Here is a 21,421-nt window from a genome sequence, read left to right as displayed (position 1 = left end):
CTAATTTAATTCTAATATGGTCAGAATTATGCGGAGTTTTAGCATACTCAGTGTAATTTCAATTCTTTGAAGTCTATTGAGACTTCATTTATGGTCCAGAATTGATCTTTCATTCTTTCTTTCCTCCTTTTTTTCTTTTTTTTTCTCTTTCTTCGTCCTTTCTTTTCCTCCTGCATCCTTTTTTCTTTTTCCTTTTTTCTCTCTTTTCTTCCCTTTCTTTCTTCCTTCTCTTCCTGCTCCAATCTTTCTCTTTATTTTCATTTATTTCCAATTACAGAAATATTAGACCACTTGATAATTCACAACAAGTCACTGAAGATCCCTTCACTTTTTTTTTCCAGTTTTTTTTTTTTTTTTTAATTATCTCAGTGTTTCAGTTGGGTAGTTTCTATGAACTTCTATGTGATTTCACTCTTTTTTTTCCCTTGCATTTTCCAATCTAATATTAAGACTACACAGGGAAATTTTTTCTGATATTTTAGTTTTTAGTTATAGAAATCTCATTTTGTTCTTTTAGACAAGTTTCATTTCTCACTGATAGTACTCATTTCTTCATTCATTATGTCCATATTTTCCTTCAAATCTCTGAACACATTTATGATAACAGTTTTAAATTCCATGTCTGCTAATTCCAATATTTGTTCCATCTTTAGATCTGTCTCTTGATTATTTCTCCTGATTACTTGTCATATTTTTGGTTTTGCATGACTAGTACATATTTATTGGGTTTTGCACATTGTAGGACCAAGGTTGTTAAGATCTAGACTTTTTTTTTCTTTTTTTTGGTCTTCCTTTATAGAGTTCTGAGTTGTTTTCTTGCAGGTGTGTAATTTACTGGCTGATCAATTTGTTTCTGGTAATACTTTTAGGTTTTATCAATGATATTCTATAGTAGCTCTTACTCTGTAACTAGAATAACTCAACTTTCTAAAGCATGATCATTTCGGGGTCTAAATTGAAGACGAGGATTTTCTACAATGTTCATTACACCTTTAATCTTGGTTCATTAAAACTCCAGCATCTCTCAGTGGTATGTGTCCTCTGAATTCTCCATTTATGGCATAGTCCCCCAGTAACTATACCCTGCCAGGCCACACGGAGGCTTGTCTTGCTCCTACACAATTTAGTATTCAGCCAAGACCAAGGTAACTCCTACACTGACATCTGGAACTTGTTCTCTGTGTAGCTGCCGTCTTTTTAGTGTTCTGACCAGCAAATTCAGCTGCTTCAGCTGCCCAAGACCCCAATCTCTATGACTTCTGCCCAGTGTTTGACTCCACTTTTCTACACCATAGCCTGCATCCTCAGGCAGAAGGCTGGGGTGAACGTGGGCTCAGTTTGTGTGCTTCTTTCTTTCACAGAGCACAGTCTTTCATTATCTGTACAGTTCAATGCCTGCAAATAGTTGCCTCATATATTTTTCTGTTTTATCCGTGGGATACTATTCCAAAACCCATTAATTTGTCACGGTTACAACTGAAAATTTTATTTAACATTTTCTTCATAATCTGTAGGATACCTCATAAGGCTTATCAAAATGCTGGCGGCATGAGTGCAAGGAAATGAGGCTAAAACAACACACTGCCTGATGGCCGGGTTCAATCACTGAATAACCATGTGACTCTGAACAAAATAAAAGCTCTCTAGTCTAAAGCTCCTTTGCCTTAAATTAGGAAAAATAGTACATGTCCGTGGTAGGGTACAGCTCAGTGGTAGAGAACATGCTTAGCATGCATGAGGTCCTGGGTTCAATCCCCAGTACCTCCGTGAAGAAAATAAATAAATGAATGAATGAATGAATGAATGAATGAATGAATAAATAAATAAATAAATAAATAAATAAATAAAATCACTCCCCTCAAAAAAAGAAAGAATTTTTTTTTAATTAAAAATAGTACATGTCAGAGCAAGTCGTTCATAGATTAGAAGCTCTACTATATGGAAAACTCTTAACATAGTGCTTGGTAAATAAAAGTACAAAAAGTTTGTTAATATTATAAGCATTATTTTTATTATATTATGTATTAATATATTATATTAATTTATTATATATTGTTTTGTATGTTTATATTATCTTATTATTTATATTATAATATATAATATATATTTATTGTGTTTATTACTCCATTTTTCAAGATAAACCTTAACAATTATAAATTATTGGTTAAATCTATAAAAGTAGGGGAAAAGTCTGTTCAACAGCATGATAGAAGCAAGAGTAAAGAGAAAGGTGACATATCAAAGCCACACCTATTTAGACACACCTGTAAATGTACGTTTATTATGTGCTAGTGAAGTGGCATAGCTAAAATAATACACTGTATCTGTGTATATTCTATTTCACCCTGCCCTGCACTGTCGTGGTTTTTGTATTTGTTCTTCAGAAGACAGTACGATCCTTAGGCTCCAGAAGACCAGTGTATAGAACAAATGTTTACCAAGTATCCACAGAGTATATAAATGAATAAAAGTAAACGTAATTCTGGTTTATTATTTCTAAAAGCTTGTCACTTTTAATTATTATCCAACTTAATTAGCATTTCCAGTTTCATCTCTTCTTTGTTTAACTCATTTCTGTTCGGTTTCTCCTGGTGGAGGTTGGGATAGAGATATAAGGCCAATACTCCTGGAGTCCCCAAATGTAGAGAGATAAAGGAGCCGGTAGAAACAATACAAATGCAGTCTAAGTCAGTTGGAATGGGGAAATCACTAGAACCCAATCACTTCTTCCAACTCATGCCTTTCAGTTTGAGGGTCTCTGGGGAGTCTCACAGAAGCTCATGACCTCCAAGACTACACTTCCCTCCTTCCTTGCAGTAATGCTCTCTGTGTCACTCCTTGGCCTTGTGGCATTTCTGAAACTCTCAGAAATTGCCTCTTATCAACATTATTGTGACCCCACCCACCCTTCCATTCTGCTTTGAAACCACCATACGGAGCTGGGAAATCGGCCCTCATCCCTGTCTCTGTCATTCTGAGTTGGTGGCAGTAAGAGGCACTTGTATTAGGACACATGCATCGGTATGTATTTATCCATATATTGATTCATAACAAATTACTCCAAAACTTGGAAACTTAAAACAATGATTTTTCTTGTACATCCTGTAGTTCAAGACTCAACTGGGAGATGATCAACTTCCAAGTTCACACACATGACTGTTGGCAGGATTCCATTCCCCTTGGGCTCTTGGCCTGAGGGTTTCAGTTTGTTTCAAACTGTTGGATTAAGACCATCCTCAGCTCTCTGCCACACTGGCCTCTTCAAAGGGCTGGTCTAGGAGCCAGCAAAGAGCAGGTTTACCATGAAGGAACAGGACAGCTATCCTCAAATATTTAAAGAACTATCATGTAGATTTATTTAGCACTATCTCAGAAGGCAGAACCAGGACCCATAGGTGGGAAATGAGGAACATTTTCACTTACTCCAAGGAAAAAAATTTATATTGTCCAAAGATGATGACAGATGCACTGGGAGGTGGTGAGACCGCCCTTAGGGCATCAGATCCTGGTTCACCACCTGCCACCTGGATTCCAGAGAGACTCAGGGACAGGACATGGCTGGGCAGTCTGATATATAAGGTCATTTTTGATGTAGTTCTGTGACCCAATCAATTCCAAATCAATACTACTTTCATCATAATTCCAGTGTTTACCCCTCTTTTCTCCTACAAACAAAGTCACGCCGATAGTCCCAGTTGTCCTAAATATTACAAAGGCCTCCTTACAATCTTCCAAACACGAATTGCTCAGATTAACTTTCCGAAGTCATATTCAACTCATGACATTCCTCTTTAGCCAGCATGTCTTGATGATCCCTTTTATCTATGGAATAAAACTCAGACTGCTTACCCATACAAAATGGAGCCCCAGCCTCCATTCCCTTGCCTTTGCCTGCTCTTACCCATATGCCTCATGCTTAGTTAGTTCATGTTGTACAACAAAGTACCATAGACTAGGGGCTTAGAACAAGGATTCATTTTCACAGTTCTGGAGGCACCCAGTATCCGGGGAGAGCCTGCTTTCCAATTTGCAGATGGCTGTCGCTCATTGTACCCTCACAGGGCAGAGGGCAAAAAGAATGAGCTCTCTGGTCTCCTTATAAGAGCACTGGTCGTGTTCATGACAGCTCCACTCTCACAGCCTGATTACCCCCTGAAGACCTTACCCTCCTAATACATTACAGTGGCGGGTAGGATTTCAAGATATAAATTTTGATTTAAAAAATGCCGGAGATGGTGTGGAGAAAAGGGAACTCTCCTATGTGGCTGGTGGGAATATAAACTGCTGCTGCTGCCATGGAAAACAGTATGGAGGTTCCTTATAAAAACTAAAAATAGAGGTTACCATATGATCCAGCAATCCCACTCCTGGGCATATATCCAGAAGAGACGCAAATTCTAATTTGAAAAGATATACGCAGTCCAATGTTTATAACAGCAATATTTACAATAGCCAAGCCATGCAAGCAACCTAAACATCCACTGACAAATGACTGGATAAAGAAACTGTGGTACATATATATCAATGGAACACTACTCATCCACAAAAATGAATAAAATAATGCCATTTGCAGCAACATGGATGGACCTAGAGATGATCATACTAAATGAAGTCAGAGAAAGACAAACATCATATGATATCACTTATATGTGAAATCCAAAAAAAATGATACAAAGGAACTTCTTTACAAAATAGAAATAAACTCACAGACATAAAAAACAAATTTATGGTTACTGGAGGGAAGAAGAGTTGAGGGAGATAAATTAGGAGTTTGAGATTAACAGATACACCCTACTACATATAGAACAGATAAACAACAAGGGCCTACTGTATAGCACAGAGAATACTATTCAGTATCTTGTAATAACCTATAATGGAAAAGAATCTTTAAAAAGTGTATATATATATATATATATATATATATATATATATATATATATATATCTGAATCAGTATGCTGTACACCAGAAACCAACATAACATTGTAAATCAACTATACTTCAATTAAAAAAACATAGAAATAAAAAAAAATAGTGTAACCTTGAAATAAATCAGAGATAAGAGTAGCTAACTCCTCTACTATGATTTCTAAACAAGGTAGTTCTTACGTAGCATGCCTATTTTGGAGTACCGGATTGTGAGAAGAACTGTAGAGTCATAAATCTGACAATTATCTATCTCCCTATCTAACCAAATCACTTTTCTGTACACCTGAAACTAACACAACATGGTAAATCAACTATACTTCAATCTAAAAAAAAAAAGATATGAATTTTAGGAGGACATAAACGTTCAGAGTGAAACACGTGGGATTAGACTAGATACCTCACCGTTTACCAAATAGGGCATGCACTTTACATACCACGTCATGCCTCTGGCAAAGAAAGCAAAGATGAGCAACCTTGGCTCTGCCGCCAAGGGCCTTGCCATTTATCAAGTGGGGTAAGACACAAGACCAGAAAACTGAGACATAAAGTGTTAGTGTCCTGGGAGTTGCAAAGATCATGGTGACTTCTATCTCAGGAAATTAAGAAAAATTTTCCTGGAGGATTTGTGGACATCGAACAGGTAAAGATGGAGCCAGGATTCCATCTCACTTTTTGGTTGGAAGGAACAGATATCTGCCCAACAATTCTAAAGGAAAGAGTGAGAACATGGGTTCTTTAAGTCATAAGTATTAACAGGGTGTTGCACGGTTGAGAGACCTCCACCATTCTTATTCTTGAGTATTTCAATGAATGAAATATTAAAACGTGGTCACAGAATTGTGGTATACAGTTGACACTTGGACAACATGGGTTTGAACTACATGGATCCACTTATATGTGGATTTCTTCCAATAAATCTATTGGAAAAATTTGGGAGATCTGTGACAATTTAAAAAAAAAAAAAACAGATAAACTGCATAGCTTATAGAGGTACTGAAAAAATTAAGAAAATGTTAGGTATGTCATGAATGCATAAAATATGTGTAGCTACTAGCCTATCCTTACCCAGGCAAAAGTGAGTGATAATTAATATGAAATTAACAATGTGTTAGTTTTCTTTCTGTTTGAGAATTTCGCTTTCAAAGAATTACGTTCCCATACAGGATGCCTCTTTTTCTGTCTCTCTTGTATTTGGAGAAACCGTGTATTAGCCTGTCATCATGTGTCTTTTTTCTTAAAATGTAATACTGTATGCCATAAAAATTTTATGACGATTCACTCACAAGTGCATAGGCTAGGACACTGTGAAGCAATCGTACGGATTGCACTAGGCTGCCATGAAGCAAGCTTATTGCTGCTTCTTCGTTGTCAACGCATGAATCATTATACCTGTAAATAAATAAAGAATTTCTTTTTTACATTATCTTTTCATTTTTGATGTCTAGCGTTAGTAATGCCTATAACTTCCACAGTGTTTTGTATCATATAAAACAATATTGATGTAGGTACTGACAGACAATTCATCTTGCAAGTAGACATTGTAAACCTATGGTATTGATATTGATAAATACAGTGCAGTCCTGTAAATGTATTTTCTCTTCCTTATAATTTTTCTAAAAACATTTGCTTTTCCCTAGCTTACTTTATTGTAAGAAAGCAATATATATATATATTTATATATATATATATAAAATGCAGATTTCTATTCAACTATTTATGTTATCAGTAAGGCTTCCAGTCAACAACAGGCTGTTAGTAGTTAATTTGGGGGCAGTCAAAGGTTATATGTGGATTTTTGACTACACAGGGTGTCAGTACTCTAACCCTCATGTTGTTCAAGGTTCAACTATAATTTTAAATTTTGTGTTAAGAAAAGTAATGTTTTTTCATAAATCCACACAAATACATCATCACTTAGGGATATTGCCAAAGTTCCAATGTTGAGTCATTTGATAAATGTGATGTCCCTTCTCCTCCCCATTACAGACCGGGAGTATTGGTCACTGAGGGGGACTGAGAACAGACGTTGGATAACAGTATTAGGAAGATCTTAGATTGTCTGGAATACCATGGCATATTTTAATTATCTGAGCTTGGCTGAGATCAGAAAAGCTGGTGTCTCGGTGTAGTAGAAAGAGTGCTAGATGTGGAGATCCCGCAGGAGATCACTGGCAAGACAACAGACAACTCCGGCTGAAAGGTCAGTTTTTTGCATTGAGAAAAGTGGCTAAGGTGTGCCTTAAGGTTCCTTAAGTTCTAGCATTCAAAAATGTGTCAACTTTTCAGGTACAGCTAAATACTTACAGGGAGACTTTACCCATCATAATAATTAAAGATCTACCAACTTCAAATATTTTTAAAAATCTTCTTAACCAGTATTTTCTTGCAAAATGTCAGAGTAACTAGCAAACAGTAAGAATACATATAGATATACTTTAATAGTTTCCAAATTATCTTAAAATAGTTCACAACAATTGAAAGCAGTCATTTGAAGACCAAATGGACACATTTGTACACGGAAACGATGTATTTGACATTGTGGAGTCTGTAAAACACAGATTTCCATCCAGTGTGACCACATAGCTCTATAACTGCAAATCAAATTTCATTGAAATATAAGGAAAAATCTCATTTGGCACATTTTATTTGGTGTCAAGAAGGTGGGTCAAAATTAAAGCTTAGACGATTATTTCATTCAGACATTTATGTCAAAGTTGGTCAACACATTCTAGAGATATTGTGAGCAGACAGAAAAAGGAAACTGTCATGCCACAAGCTGCAGGAAAATTCTGTTTTGATCAGTCAATGCTTGTTACCTTTTGAGTTTTAAATCACGTGCTCAAAACTTTATTCCTTCCACACAGCATTCAGATTCCATCCTTCCTTTCTGGATAGAGAAGCCTTTGGAATATGGACAGATTCACTTTTAAAATTTGAAAGTATCAAACTATATTAGTCAAAGGGTGTGAAGTTTCAGATATACAAGGTGAATAAATCCTTGAGATGTGCTATGAAGCGTAAAGCATGTTAAATGCTCTTATGAGAAAAACAATAATAATAATAAACAAAGAGGATGGTAGAAGGCTTTTGGAAGTAATGGATATGTTCACGGCATAGAAAGTGGTGATGATTTCAGAGGTGTAAACTTATCACCGAATTCATCAAGCTGTATACATTAACTATGTACAGCTTTTTGTATGCCAACCATATCTCAATAAAGTGGTTTTAAAAAATAAAGCCTCTTAGTGGCATCTAACAGTTTTCATAATTTTATAATGATTATAAGATTCAAACTATAAAAGCACATGTAAGATGAGCCTACTTATCCCCTAATACAGGGAGCACTAAACATAAAATTATACTTAACAAATGCATATGAAATTGGCCTTTTGCTCGCCTTTAAGTTGTAAAACTCAGTTACTGGAAAAGACAGAAGCTCAATAAGGAACATCACAGATTTGTTTTACTTGAATTTTGCATGCTGTGCAGAAATTGACCTTCACAATAAGAAAATATTTACCAGATTTAATTCACTTAAGAGCAAAGATCCATGGTTTGTTAAGTACCCAACCACATTATTTTCAGAATACAGACTGTGAACATACACTGGAAAAACATCCAAGGATTTAAACATACGGTAATTTATGTTGATTTCTATTGCCAGCTATTACTGCTCAGTGTTCAACATTACATCCTGTGTTGAGGTGGGTAAGGTAATGAAGCATTAAGTCTGGCCCGGGCTGAGAACAGCCCCCGTCTCGGCTCCGTGCCCATGAATGAACATACGTCAGGCTAGAGCCAGGCCAGTAGAGTGTCTGGCATTTCTTCCTGGCGGTCGCCACCGCCGACTTTTTTTTAATACTGTGAATGTGTACATGTTCCAATAACTGTGCTCAAGTTCTGCCTTATAGATGCAAGACAGATCTTTGGCCTGTCTACGGCTCAGCTCTCCCTTTAAACTTTCTGGCATGCTTTCCAACAAATACTTAGACATAATCTGAGACACATCTTTCATCAGGACCTGACTAACTATCAGTCGGTCAGATGTAATGAACTTCCCTCTCCCACAGATACTCAAAGGAGCTGCAGCTCTCCCTAGCACGTTCACTGGCCTGATGGGGCATGTTTTAAATTACACAAGATAAGGGACCTCCGTATATCAGAGGGCTGTCCTGAGGATCTCTGCTGATTCCCAAGTACCACAAAATTTACTAAACTCATAGCCTTATACAGAGGTTCCAGTAAACTGACTTTTTTCCATGTTTATTTCAGTAACATACTAATGTTTAGGTTGTGCCTTTGGCCCTGTTAGGTGGATATCTGTAAGTATGCTTTCATTTATAGCATAAGATCAAGTTCAAGGGTAAAATTCATTAGCTTCCAGCATATTCCTAAATGTCTAGGCATTCACATTTTGAGTAAAGAAAATTTTCTTATTGAAAAGGAAAGCAGCCTGATGGGCGGGAGAATAGAATAATTCTCTTGGGAATCAAGGGACCAAGAGGCTTTCATTTCTTCTTTTTTCCTCCAGACAAAAGAGGTAATTTGGCTACCAAAAAAATTGTAGACTAAGTAAAATTGATATTCAGTGGCTTCTGTCTCCTTCCAGTGCCCTTCCTTGTGCTTTGTTTCACTTTCCCTATTACTCCTTCTTGCCTCCCTTCAAGCAACCTCTGTATTGTCATGCTCCTTTTTCTTTTATCAAAACAAAATCTTAGACAAGAATGCTGTATCAGTCATTTACATCTTAGTATCAATTAAAGTGTATGTCTTATCTTGATCATTGTGATGTACATCATCTTTCTCTGCTAAAGGTAATTTCTGCTATCAGAGTAGAAAGAGTTACCCAGATAAAGATGAATTTCCTAACATCTTTTAACTTGAAACCTCAGTCTGCTAACCATCTCTGGACTGCTCCAGTCATTCATTTGTATATTCAATCTTTTGGCCAACAGTTACAATGCAGTGAATTCTGGGATAAAACACTTGTGCATGATGGAGATGTATGTGAAACAGGGATTCAGGGGAGAAAGATGCCCCTCCTGGTTGAAAAAATCCTGGAAGGCTTCATGGAGGAAGCAGGATTAGTGCTGAGCCTTGAAATATACATCCTAGGATCTGTTTCTGCTGCTATGAAATATTTATGGTGAAACAACTAGAATGATGTACTTGAAAGAATCTGGCCAAGATGCTCCACTGACTGAACACCGGAGTTTGGAATTTGTGGAGAAGATGGAATCACAGGCAAGTCCTGGCCTTCCCCTGTGTCACCTCTGAGGCCACTTTTAAAATATTCACATGAGTTCAGGCTTTTTCCTTTTATGGTCAGAATCACTAATCAATGTCTCCTTTGGGGACTGGCTCTGGGGATTTGGGAGAGGCTGTCTGGTCCTCTCTCATTGGTACATATCTGTAGACTAGATCTCACAGCTGATGGACAGGCAGTGGCCCGAGAAAGCTAAGAAATGGCAAAAGTAAGTCATCAAGGGGGCAGATCATGGCGATGCAGAAACCAGAGAAGACAAAGTATACTCTGTTATTTATCTAGTGCCTCTTCCACGCTGCGTGCTGGGGATACAGCATCTGTTAAGGGTTAAATCCTGCACTCCCCAAAATTCATTTGTTAAAGTCCTAACCCCCAGGACCTCACAACGTGACCTTATTTAGAAACAGGGCCATTGCAGATGTAATTAGTTAAGACAAGGTCTTAGGGTGACCCCTAATCCAATCTTACCAGTGTCTTTATAAAAAGGGGAAATTTGGCTGCAGATATGCACACAGGAAGAACATCATGTGAAGGTGAAGGCAGAGATCTGGTCCAAGGAATGCCAAAAATGGCCAGCAAATCACCAGAAACCAGGGGAGAGCCATAGAAGGGATTCTCCCTCATAGCCTCAGAAAGAACCAAACCTGCTCACACTTCCATGTTGGGCTTCTTGCCTCCAGACAATGAATTTCTGGTGTTTAAATCTATTCAGTTTGTGATTCTTCATTACTGTAGCCCAAGCCAAGGAATCCAGCATCAAGGCACATTCCCTCTCCTCAGGCACCTACGGGCTCCAGAGTCAGGAGAACAGGGTCCAAGCCCACAGGAGGTACGCGCAGGTGTCTGTGGGCATGCGCAGGAGCAGGGAGGGGGCGAACCCGAGGGTGAAGCTGGGAAGGAAGAGGGAGGTGGGCACTGCAGGAGGAGTCAGGAAGTCTGGGCTTAGTTTCAGCTTTGCCACTCTCTGGGTGACCTTGCAAGTTACTTTACTTCCTAGAACCTCAGTTTCCTAAACTAGTTTACAAAAGGTTTGAAGGAGGTCGTCCATCTCCTGGTCCCTCTAGCTCTCCTCTTTGCCTGGCTCTATGGCTAGCCTAGGGACATCACCAAAGCTAGGAGGCCCCAGAGGGAGAGAGGGTTACCCCAAATATCCTCTAGATCCTTTTGAAAGTTCTCAGAGGGCTGGCTCTCCCCATGTCTAGGATACAAACATTTCAGTGTTTATGGGCTTCATTCTACGATTCCCTTGTTGCCTGTGGCTGAGACCGAAATTGTTCACTCCTTATGGGCGGGACCACAGAAGTGAAATTCTCTTTCAACAACCCACCGCACATCACCCACTGGAGCTAGATGTTTTAGAAAGCTCTCTCTCTGTTGATCATTATTTTCAAGAGATGACTTCAGAATATCACCTGGCTAGTATTCCTAAGACTTCCTGTATTACTAAAGATCATCCTTGGAAATTACACCTTCCTCCCACCTCACCACCTGCCATTCCTGCTCTGCCTTCCCCAGAACACTTTTTATCCACAGCACTTATCATAATCCAGCACATTATTCACCTTACGTATGTATGATGCGTACTTTCTGTTTCCCTTGATAATAACGTCAGCTGTATGAACGCAAGACTTTCGGCTTTGATCACTCATACATCCTCAGTGCCTGAACCAGTGTCCGACAATCTGTAGGCATTCAGTGGGGTTTGTTGTTTTTTGTTTTTTGGGTTTATTTGGATAAATGACTGAAGGGCAACATCTAGAACTGGTAGCAGTCACGGCCCTTCTGAACCCAGCTCAGGGCCTGGCACACAGCAGATACTGAGTGGCTGTTTGTTGAGGGAATACATGATTGTCTGTCACATCACAGGTCCACGGCCCTTTACTGAGGGTCCCTAAATACAGATATAGATTAAGTGATTCAGAAAGTGAAAGGACTTGATCAAATTAACATGAATTAGAAGTGCAGACTCACATTCCCTGCCCCAGTATCCAACTCACACAGCCTTAAAAAGCAGAACATCAATAGTAACTTGGTGGAAATTAAGCAGAAAAAGAACTACTGTAGAACAATCCGGCTGAGGGTTCTTGGCCCTGTTAGAGCATGGTAACAGAATTCTACCATGGTCCCAAAATGCCCTCCCTTGGTGTACACATGCCCTAAATAACCTCTTTCTCTGAATGGGAGCAGAAACTGTGATTATGGTGTCAGTGCTGGGATCATGGTCATTTATATGGCAAAGGGAAATTGACTGGGGGTGGGCCTGGCCTCATCAGGTGAAGCCTTTTAAAGTGAGTTTCTCTGGCTGGTTGCTGAGGAAGACATCAGAGATATGCTCTTGCTGGCCTGGAAGAAGGCGCAACTACCATGCTGTGAATCACTGACAAGACCTCACGGTGAGAAACAGCAGGCAGCCTCTAGCAGCTGAAAGCAGTCCTAAGCCAACCCATAGCAAGAAAATGAGGACTTCAGTCCTACAACCACAAGGATATGAGTTCCACAAACTATGGGATTGGAAGTAGGCCCTGAGCCGCAGATGATGACCATAGAGCAACCAACATCCTCCCCGTGGCTTGTGATTCTCCAAGCAGACAACCCCCTACACGACGCCTGGACTTCTTGCCTCCAGAAACTGTGAGATCATAGACCTTGGTGTTAAGTCACTTAGTTTGTGTTAATTCATTACACGGCAATAGAAAACTATTGCATATGGTTAGCAAGCTGAGTTCAGTTGCTAATGGCTAAAAGGATGAATAAATATAGGTTACTGGGGTTTGGGGAAGGACAGGTTTGGGGGTGGGGAGGGAGAGCCACTGTTTAACGAGTACAGAGTGTCCGTTGGGTGTTCTGAGTATGGATAGTGGTGATAGTTACACAGCATCATAAATGCATTCATGCCACTGAGTTGTCCACTTACAAATGGTTAAAATGATAAATATTATGTATATTTTATCATGATTTTTAAAAAGGAAAAAGATAGATGAATACATAAAGTAAAAAGAATATTGGCTCACTCTATTTCTTTGATTATGGCCAAGGCCATTCTTTCCAGATCCTTAACCTCAGCTCTAGTCAAGATAAATTCTAATTAATTTAAATTATTCTTCTATATGGGGAAAAAAATCTATTTTTAAGAATACTCAAATACACATTCAAAGCCCTGCAATGTATTAATAATAATAGCAATAATAATATGAAACTGGCATCCTTTATTGGGCATCCCCAGCGTATCACCACCACTTCAGCACTTTGCACACATCCTTTCATTTAGGGCTCACAGCTCTGAGGAGATAAAGTAGGAAAGAGCTCAGAGTGGGTGATACTTTGTCTGAAGTCACACAGCCGATGAGTGAGTGATGGGGTTTGAACTCAAGCTCCTTTGATTCCAAGGTATGTCAAATGCCCTCCATTTAAGACACACTGACTTTCTATTCATTGCAATTCTGCAAAATGAACAGCACAGTGGGTGGGCCAGAGTTTCTCCCACGTCCTCTTTCTCCAGTAGTCTGGAAACCATACCCTCCATCGGGGTAGAAGGAAAGCAGGCGTCTGTGTGTCAGAAGGAGTCATCGGAGGTGGGCACTTGACGATGCACAGAAATTTGAAAACAAGCACACACGGTCACACACATACTCAGACAAAGCGGGAGACGAAAGGCCTTGTGCCAGCGTTAATGGGCAAATTCAAAATCAAGGCCAACTCATCTGGGTGGTGTGAGGTCCTGTCCTCGTTTATAACGCCAATAAACAACTGGGAACAAAAAGACACCCTAGACAGTTACCTACAGAAAAACATTCTGGAAAGAGCAGAGCATTGCTTCTCAAAAGAATTTGAGTTTTCATTCTCGCCAGGTGCCCCCTTAAAAATTTAAATCCTCTTTCACTACAGTATCTTTTACTCAAAACGTAAAATAAAATAATGAAAGCTGTCTCTGGCTCACACAACATCCAAATATTTTGAGTACTCACAGTACCAAAATATATGTAAAATATATAAACACATTTGTAACCCTAGTTCTGCAAAGGTCCTTTATCTCTCAGATATTTTGCAATGGTTTCCATAACCTGGGATACTGCTTGTAAAATTTATCTTGACAAGCTAACAGATTTTCCCAAAGAGTTGCCAAGAATAATTTTCAAGAAAAGATGGCTTAACCCAGTTTTCTTGTGTATTTAGGAAAAGACAGGATATACATTTATATCCTTAAGAAGCAAACTATCCAACTTTTTTCCCAACATGAGCTTAAACATGTTTGGAAGAAGAAAAATAACTCAGCTGAAGTATTAAATAGGCAATTCTGTTTTGCTCTGATTGTCTGGAAGTGCTTAATGATAAGGGAAAAAAAACAAAAAAATCAGCTGCAAAATAAGCATATAAGTAAAAACATTCTGTTATTTCTTTCAAAAATAAACTAATTGGGAACTGACATATTAAGAATGACATCTTCTGGGCCTAGAATGTTCAGAGAAAGAGTTATTCTAGCTAAGACAATGTTTGAATAACTAAATCCTGTTTTTCTAAAAAAAAAATCTCTTTTTCTTTGGAGCATAATGGAAAATTAAAATTTTTAAGACCAAAAGTCTGAGTCTAATCTCCTTTTCCCTTGAAGTGTGCTAACTTAAATCTTTCTGAAATCTGTCTGTTATTTTAAAATGTTCATCCCAAACATTAATTATTCTGTGGTCCTGTAAACAAACACACAGAGGTGCTACTGACCCCAGTGGGACTTAAATTGTCCATTCACGGAATGTTCCCAAAAGGATTTGTGCTTTTTCGAACTGAGGTTTGTCTTCTTAATCTGTAATTTCTAAGGACACTGGACCTCAAACTGGTACTTTTCCAACTGGTATTCATGCCTAGCCTTTTCCTGCCTTGTTCTATTTATCATCTAAAGCAAGACTTGAAGTCAAGGACAGTTTCACCTGGGGGGTGGGGGAAGGGGTGTCCGCCCTTCTCCTGGGGTGCCCGCCCTTCTACTGGGGTGCCCGGGCTCTCTGGCAGCACTTGTGTCACAGCCCCTGCACTTGTCACTTAGGTTGGACCCACTCCCAAGGTGCAGCTCCCCGGGGGGCTGAGGCTGTCATACCTCTGGTAGGTGGAGAGAGGGGAAGGAGGAGAATTGAATGAACCATCATGATTTGCTCTTTAAAAAAGATGCTCAGCCCCATTCATAGAAAAATGGTCCCTGTGGCAAACTTGAAAGCAAATTCTGTCGAAGAGAATTGAGCTGGTTCATGGGCAGTTGGGAACAGACTGAGTATCAGCTTTAAAGGGAAGTGGTAAGGAAGATGGTGGTCCCACTGGTGGGGTTTCTGAGCTGTGAGAATACTGTTGCTACGGGTGTCAGGAGTGAAAAATGGAGAGAATGAAACTCCTAAAAGCAAGGCTGTCCCTCACGGTGAAAGGTACTCCTCGCAAGCCAGACTGTCCTCAGGACCATTTGACAGTAACTCCGAGTGACCTAAGAGGAGCTTTGGGTTCAGTCGACTGTGACTTAGATACCCAGATGGGCTAAAATGAAAAGTCCCAGCTCATAGCCAATTTCTTCAATGAGAGATCTGGTTAAAGAAGTTAAGGAAGTTCTGGGACGTTGGAAAAAAGAGACGCTTCCAGAAACATCTGGGCATATTGAGAAATGTCTGGAGCTCAGCAACACAGAGCACAGGCTAAGGGGGGCGCGCGGGCCACAAGCCGAGCAGGGAGAAGGAAAAGAGAAGAAATGAAACAAATGGTTTAAGAGTATATATTTTCCCCCCAAACTGAGGCCAACCTGGAAAACATTAGCAACTCGCTGGACAGCCTCACTCTCGCTTTGCATTTCCGGCTGTTTTTCCTTCGGGTGACACCCAGCCTTAGAGGGGCCTCGAACCTCTCCTTGAGAAGGGCTTCTAGACATTTCGCAAGGAGTGAGTGAACCCCAAGGACAAGCAAGCTCAGATTAGGGTGAGGAGAGCGAGGCCTTTGCCTGGGGCACAAAAAATATAAGGAAGAACCAAAACAATGAAGTAATATTTTAACGCACGATTTTAAAAAGTCAAAATCCATGGCAAAGCTCACAATGAACAAAATAACAGAGTTTTAAATAAAAGCAGACTCTGGGTTCCTGATTCTTCCTTTTGCCTTGGTTTCAGACAGGGCTTGGCGTGGCACTGTTACTGATTATATTATTCAGATTTTTGGTATCTGGTTCATTTGGATTTCTCTGTTATTTTGATTTTTAAAAATATTGCATTAAAGTAATTGTTTATAGTGACGACTCAGGTTTTTTGTGCCCCCTTAAATGATGTGGCCAAAACCACAATTCACTGACCTCACCCTCATCCAGGTTCTGACCTGACCACAGGGGGATAAAAGCAAAGATAAGGTTGGGAGGCAACCCCATACGTGTGTGCCCAAGGCAGGCAAAACCCCAGAGACCATTTTAAGTTAGAGACGTGATAACTCCCTATTTGCAACAGCCACCGGGACATCTGTGACTGCTTCTAAAATTTTCCCATGTGCATGTTTCTAAATGAACTCTGGATCCTGACTTTGTAATGCAGGAAAGCAAAGATAAAAAAAAAAAATCATTAGCAAAATTCATCTAGTCAACGTAATATTGGCGAGGATGTCCAAGCCAGTATCTTAACTTCCATTTTAAGAGCAAAATTTTAACTTTTTCAAAAAAATAGATCTTTCCCTCTCTCAAATTCCAAGATTCTAGTGTCTCTGTGACTCTCTTGCCATGGGCTTGACTTTTTGAAATCACAGAGGCAAACCTTCCCTGTATATGCTGCCTTCTAATACAACACAGAAGAATAGTTTTAAAGCACCTAAAATTAGAATTGCTTTCACCTTTGTTTCTACACATCAAAAAAGAGGAAATATCCTATAAAATGACCAAAAAATGTCTAGCCACAAGCAAATGAGTTAAGAAAACAGCGTCTATAAATACTTTGGTTAAATGCCCTAGGGCTTGAAATCTTCGTTAACTCGAAACATTTTACACAAGATTCATCATTAACATACATCAACACGTAAAATGTGTAATAATTCTAAAATTACCCTGTTACTGAACTGTTCAGGTCTCTATCCAAGCTGCACGATGGAGGCCCGCCAGTGGTGGTTTCTCTACATGGGCTGGCTGCGGCACAAGGAAAGGTCGCTCTGCCACCTATTGGTCTTCTGCGTGAAATAGATTTGATCACACCTGGAAGCAAGGCTTTACCTGCGCCTGGACTTGGGAAAGGTGTCACTGCAGCAAACCGCACAAGCCAACCTGTCCGGTTCTCTTGCAAACCTTTGACCAGGATTGGGTTCTCCCCCTGGAAACTGGCAGGGCTCCCTCTGATGCCACAGCAGCGCACCCAGATCTCAGAGATAAGTGACCACGTCCCTCAGCTTCTGTGTATGGGGCAAGTGTGGACAACTCAGGGGGCCATTGGCTGCTGAACAAATGCTTGCCGGCCCCACCTCGGCTCCCGGGCATCCAGGCTGAGCTCATCCTTGGCTCTCTGTCTGTGCGCTGAGCATTGGAGACTGAGTTGCCCTCCCCGTTGCTCAGATGACAAATATAGCAAAGAAATACAGTAGTGTCGCTGACCACTTGGACAAGCCCAGGGAATTCTGTGAATTCTGTGCGAGAGCCCACCTCAACCTAGTTTCTCAATCGGGAATTTTCTGAATTCCTTAGAATGAGACTAAACAGCCGGGGTGGAAACACCAAGGGCCAAACACTGACTCTTGATTTTCTTTTAGTGCTTATTAAACAGCACCAAGCACTGCATTTTATTTCCCCATGAAGGATGGGTCAAGGGATTCACACCACCTGTGTTTCCAGCGGTGACGTGACAAATGTGTAGCACTAAACCGTGGACAGAGTCTTATGGCATCTGAACACCTCCTACATGCCAACCCCCAACAATGCCGCCACGTCTTCCTGCTTCCTGGCCTCTCGACCAGACCTCCCTGGTTCAAGTCTCATCCCCCAGCCCAAAGGCCACCAACCCATTCCCCAAGCGGCCTCCAGAGTGTTTTTGCCAAGACACAAAGCTGACCCTATCATTCTCTTGTTTCAGAATCTTCAGCAGCTCCCAGGCCAAAAGACCTTCAGATCTTCCTTGTGGAATGAATAAGGGACCTTCTAAGGTTTTACCCTCCTCTGCAGCATCCTGTCCCACCAATCCCTTAATCAGCCGAATCCACAGTGGGGTGGAGGGGCTATTAGAACCATTAGACCCAGGACAGCAGAGATGCTATAAGAACGAACCCTTCACTTGAATATTAAAATTTTCAAGACACAATAGGGTTTTAAAAATCTTTTAAAGTCCATTAACAGAGGTAATAAAACAGGAGAAAAGTAAAGACACGAAAACTAAATCAGTGGTGTTGGCATTGGAATGGGGGGAGGGGCAGACTGGCATGTATGTAATTTAGAATTTTCGGGACCTAGTAAAATTGTCTTTATCCTTTTGGTAGCTTATATTTAAAACGCAATTTTAAAAGCTCTAGTATTATAACCTTCACTGTATTTAACTAACCTCTAAATAAGTAAAATAAGGTTTGCAGGACTCTTTTGCTATGGAGAAGTATACAGAAAGATCAAAGTATTTCCAAATGTATTAAGGAGAATTATTTATGTCTTCTAAAAGATTATATCCCTGTGCAGTTTCATACGATAAGGACCTGGATTAACTTTGTTCTACAAAGAAGGAAAGCCTGCTGTATTATACGCTTTCCTATTGCCTCTACAAGTGGAGTTAAAAGAACAAAGCGTTTTCTAGAAGGAATGAAGTTGTATCTGTCCTCTGTGCTTCCTAGAGATCAAAAGAGTCTTTTAGCAGTTTTATTGGCAATCTTCTGAGGCCTTCAGCTAATATTTCATTTCAGAAATGATGAGTGCTGGGTGGAGGGACAGCCTATTGTATTCAAGTAAGTGGCTGTCAATCACATTTTTTGAAAAATATTCCTAAACGCAAACGAACAAGAACATTTCTGGTTTCTCCCAGTTTGTATAATGGCATTCAGTTTGTTTAGAAGTCATCTCTCTTGTTTCTCTTACTCAACCTAAAGGCAAGTAGCATTCTATTTTTTGTTTTGTTTTGACGAAAATAGGTACAAATAAAACTTCATCAGTATGTTTGTTTCCTGGGGCCATTGTAACAAAGCACCACACACTTGGCAGCTTAAACAATGGAAAGTTACTGTCGCAGGATTCTGGAAGTGAGGAGTCCTGGATCAAGGTGTCAGCAGGGCTGGTTCCTTCTGAGGCTGTGAGAGCCTCTCCTAGCTTCTGGCGGTTTGGGCGATCTTTGGTCTCCTTGACGTGCAGAAACTTCACCCCAGTCTTGTCTTCAGCTTCACATGGCGCCCTCCCCGTTTGCGGGTCTGCGTCCAGATTTCCCCTTTTTATAAGGACGCCAGTCATATTAGACACAGGCCCACTGAATGACCTCATTTGGCTGATTATATCTGAAAGGCTGTGTTTTCCAAGTCAGGGCAGCGTTCTGAGGCACACGCCAACATGTGAATTTTAGGAGGACATTATTTAACCCGTAACAATTGGGAAACACTTTGAAGGGTATGCCTTAATTTATTTTTTTAAATCGAGAACCCCTAGTTGCCATTGATGGTTTCCTTGTGATTCTTGGCTCCCGTGGTTCTCAGAGCCCCATTTAGTTCTGGGTCATCCACGAAAGCTCAGGGCCAGGCAAGGAAGGCTGCAATGGCAGAAGGTCTGACCTCTGAGAGCTGCAGCATCCAGACGGCTGAGCACACGAGGATCCTTGTACTTCCTGGACCTGCTCCTTTGGTGGAGCTGCGCTCTCACTTGGCGAGTCCTCCATCTCCTCTTAATGAGGCCAGTGCTTCCCTCCTGAGAGGCAAGACGAGAGCTTTCCCAGCCAGTGCTGCCCCACACCAACCTCCATCTTTTTATTTCCAGGTCTTTGTTCAAAATCACAAAAACGGTTCTAGGTGGGGAGGGTATAGCTCAGTGGTAGAGCATATGCTTAGCGTGCGCAAGGTCCTGGGTTCAATCCCCAGCACCTCCATTAAAAATAAATAAATAAAACCTAATTACCCTCACCCACAAAAAAGTACACAGTGTTGTGTGTCAATTTTATCTCAATAAAACTGGAAGGAAAAAGAATAGTTTTTTTTTTAAAAAAAAAAAAAAGATGGTTCTGTCTTGAATGTAAGCTCACATCAAATGCGCAGGGGAAAACATGATTTTTAGAATAACTTCACAAAAAAATGGAAACCCCTCAAATACAAAGTACCCATGTCCTTCTTAGTCAGCATAACTTTAATCATTTCCCCATCTTTGTCACAGGCTCCTCCTTAACTCGATAAGATAATCCTCCACCCCCTACAATGTTTAGAGTATTGAGGATGCCAGCTTTATTTTGTCCCAGGAGAGGCTTTTCTGGCTCTTTCCTGAACTCTCCAGAGTTCATTTTACTAAACTAGAATAGCTTCTAGCTGCACTTCCTGGTCCACCATGAACCACCGGAGGCCTTTTAGTAACCAGTTGATTATCTAGGAGTCCCCATCTCATCTCCTCCCGTTTCTTCTTAGCCTGTTAGGGCGCCCATCCATCTCATCCTCACCTGCCCCGACTCTCCTAGCTTTAACTGAAAGTCCCAAGTGCTGGGAACCCCTCAGTCTCAGGCAAATCTGAAGGTCAGTGTCTTACTGTTAACCTACTCTTCATGTAATATAATTTAGTCCATCAATAGCTTCAATATTCCTGGCTTGCAGCTAAAGCAGAATTTAAATGGATATTATCCCCAAAACAATAAACAAAAAAAAAAGTGAAATATACAGCAAATTAACCTGTTACTCCTTTCTTACCATTTTTTGGAACAACAGGGAACATAAATCCTGCTCTGGTTTCATCCTTTCTGGACCTCACTAAGGCTTCAGTTCTGATTTTCCATTCAGTAATTCATGTCTTCATTTGTGTCTGCCATAATCATGTCCAAATCCACACTGTTGATACCTCCCCCCAAATCTCCAAAGGTCCTTTTTCCCACCCAGAGCTCACCTGCTCTTGGGAGAAAGCCAAAAGCCATTTTTGAAGGCGTCCTTTCTTCACCCCTTATCAGCCGCCCAACCACACTGACTCTTCCTTTCACAATAACAATAACTCACATTGTGAGATGCTGCCTGGGCGGCAAAGTGTTCTTGCAAACCCGCATTACTGGAGCTTCCAGGCTACGCAGGACAGCGGCGTGGTGAAGGGGTGTTA

This window comes from Camelus ferus, chromosome 1 (genome assembly GCF_009834535.1).
Source record: "Camelus ferus isolate YT-003-E chromosome 1, BCGSAC_Cfer_1.0, whole genome shotgun sequence".
NCBI classification, from domain to species: domain Eukaryota; kingdom Metazoa; phylum Chordata; class Mammalia; order Artiodactyla; family Camelidae; genus Camelus; species Camelus ferus.
Note: the sequence above shows the minus strand (reverse complement) of the source record.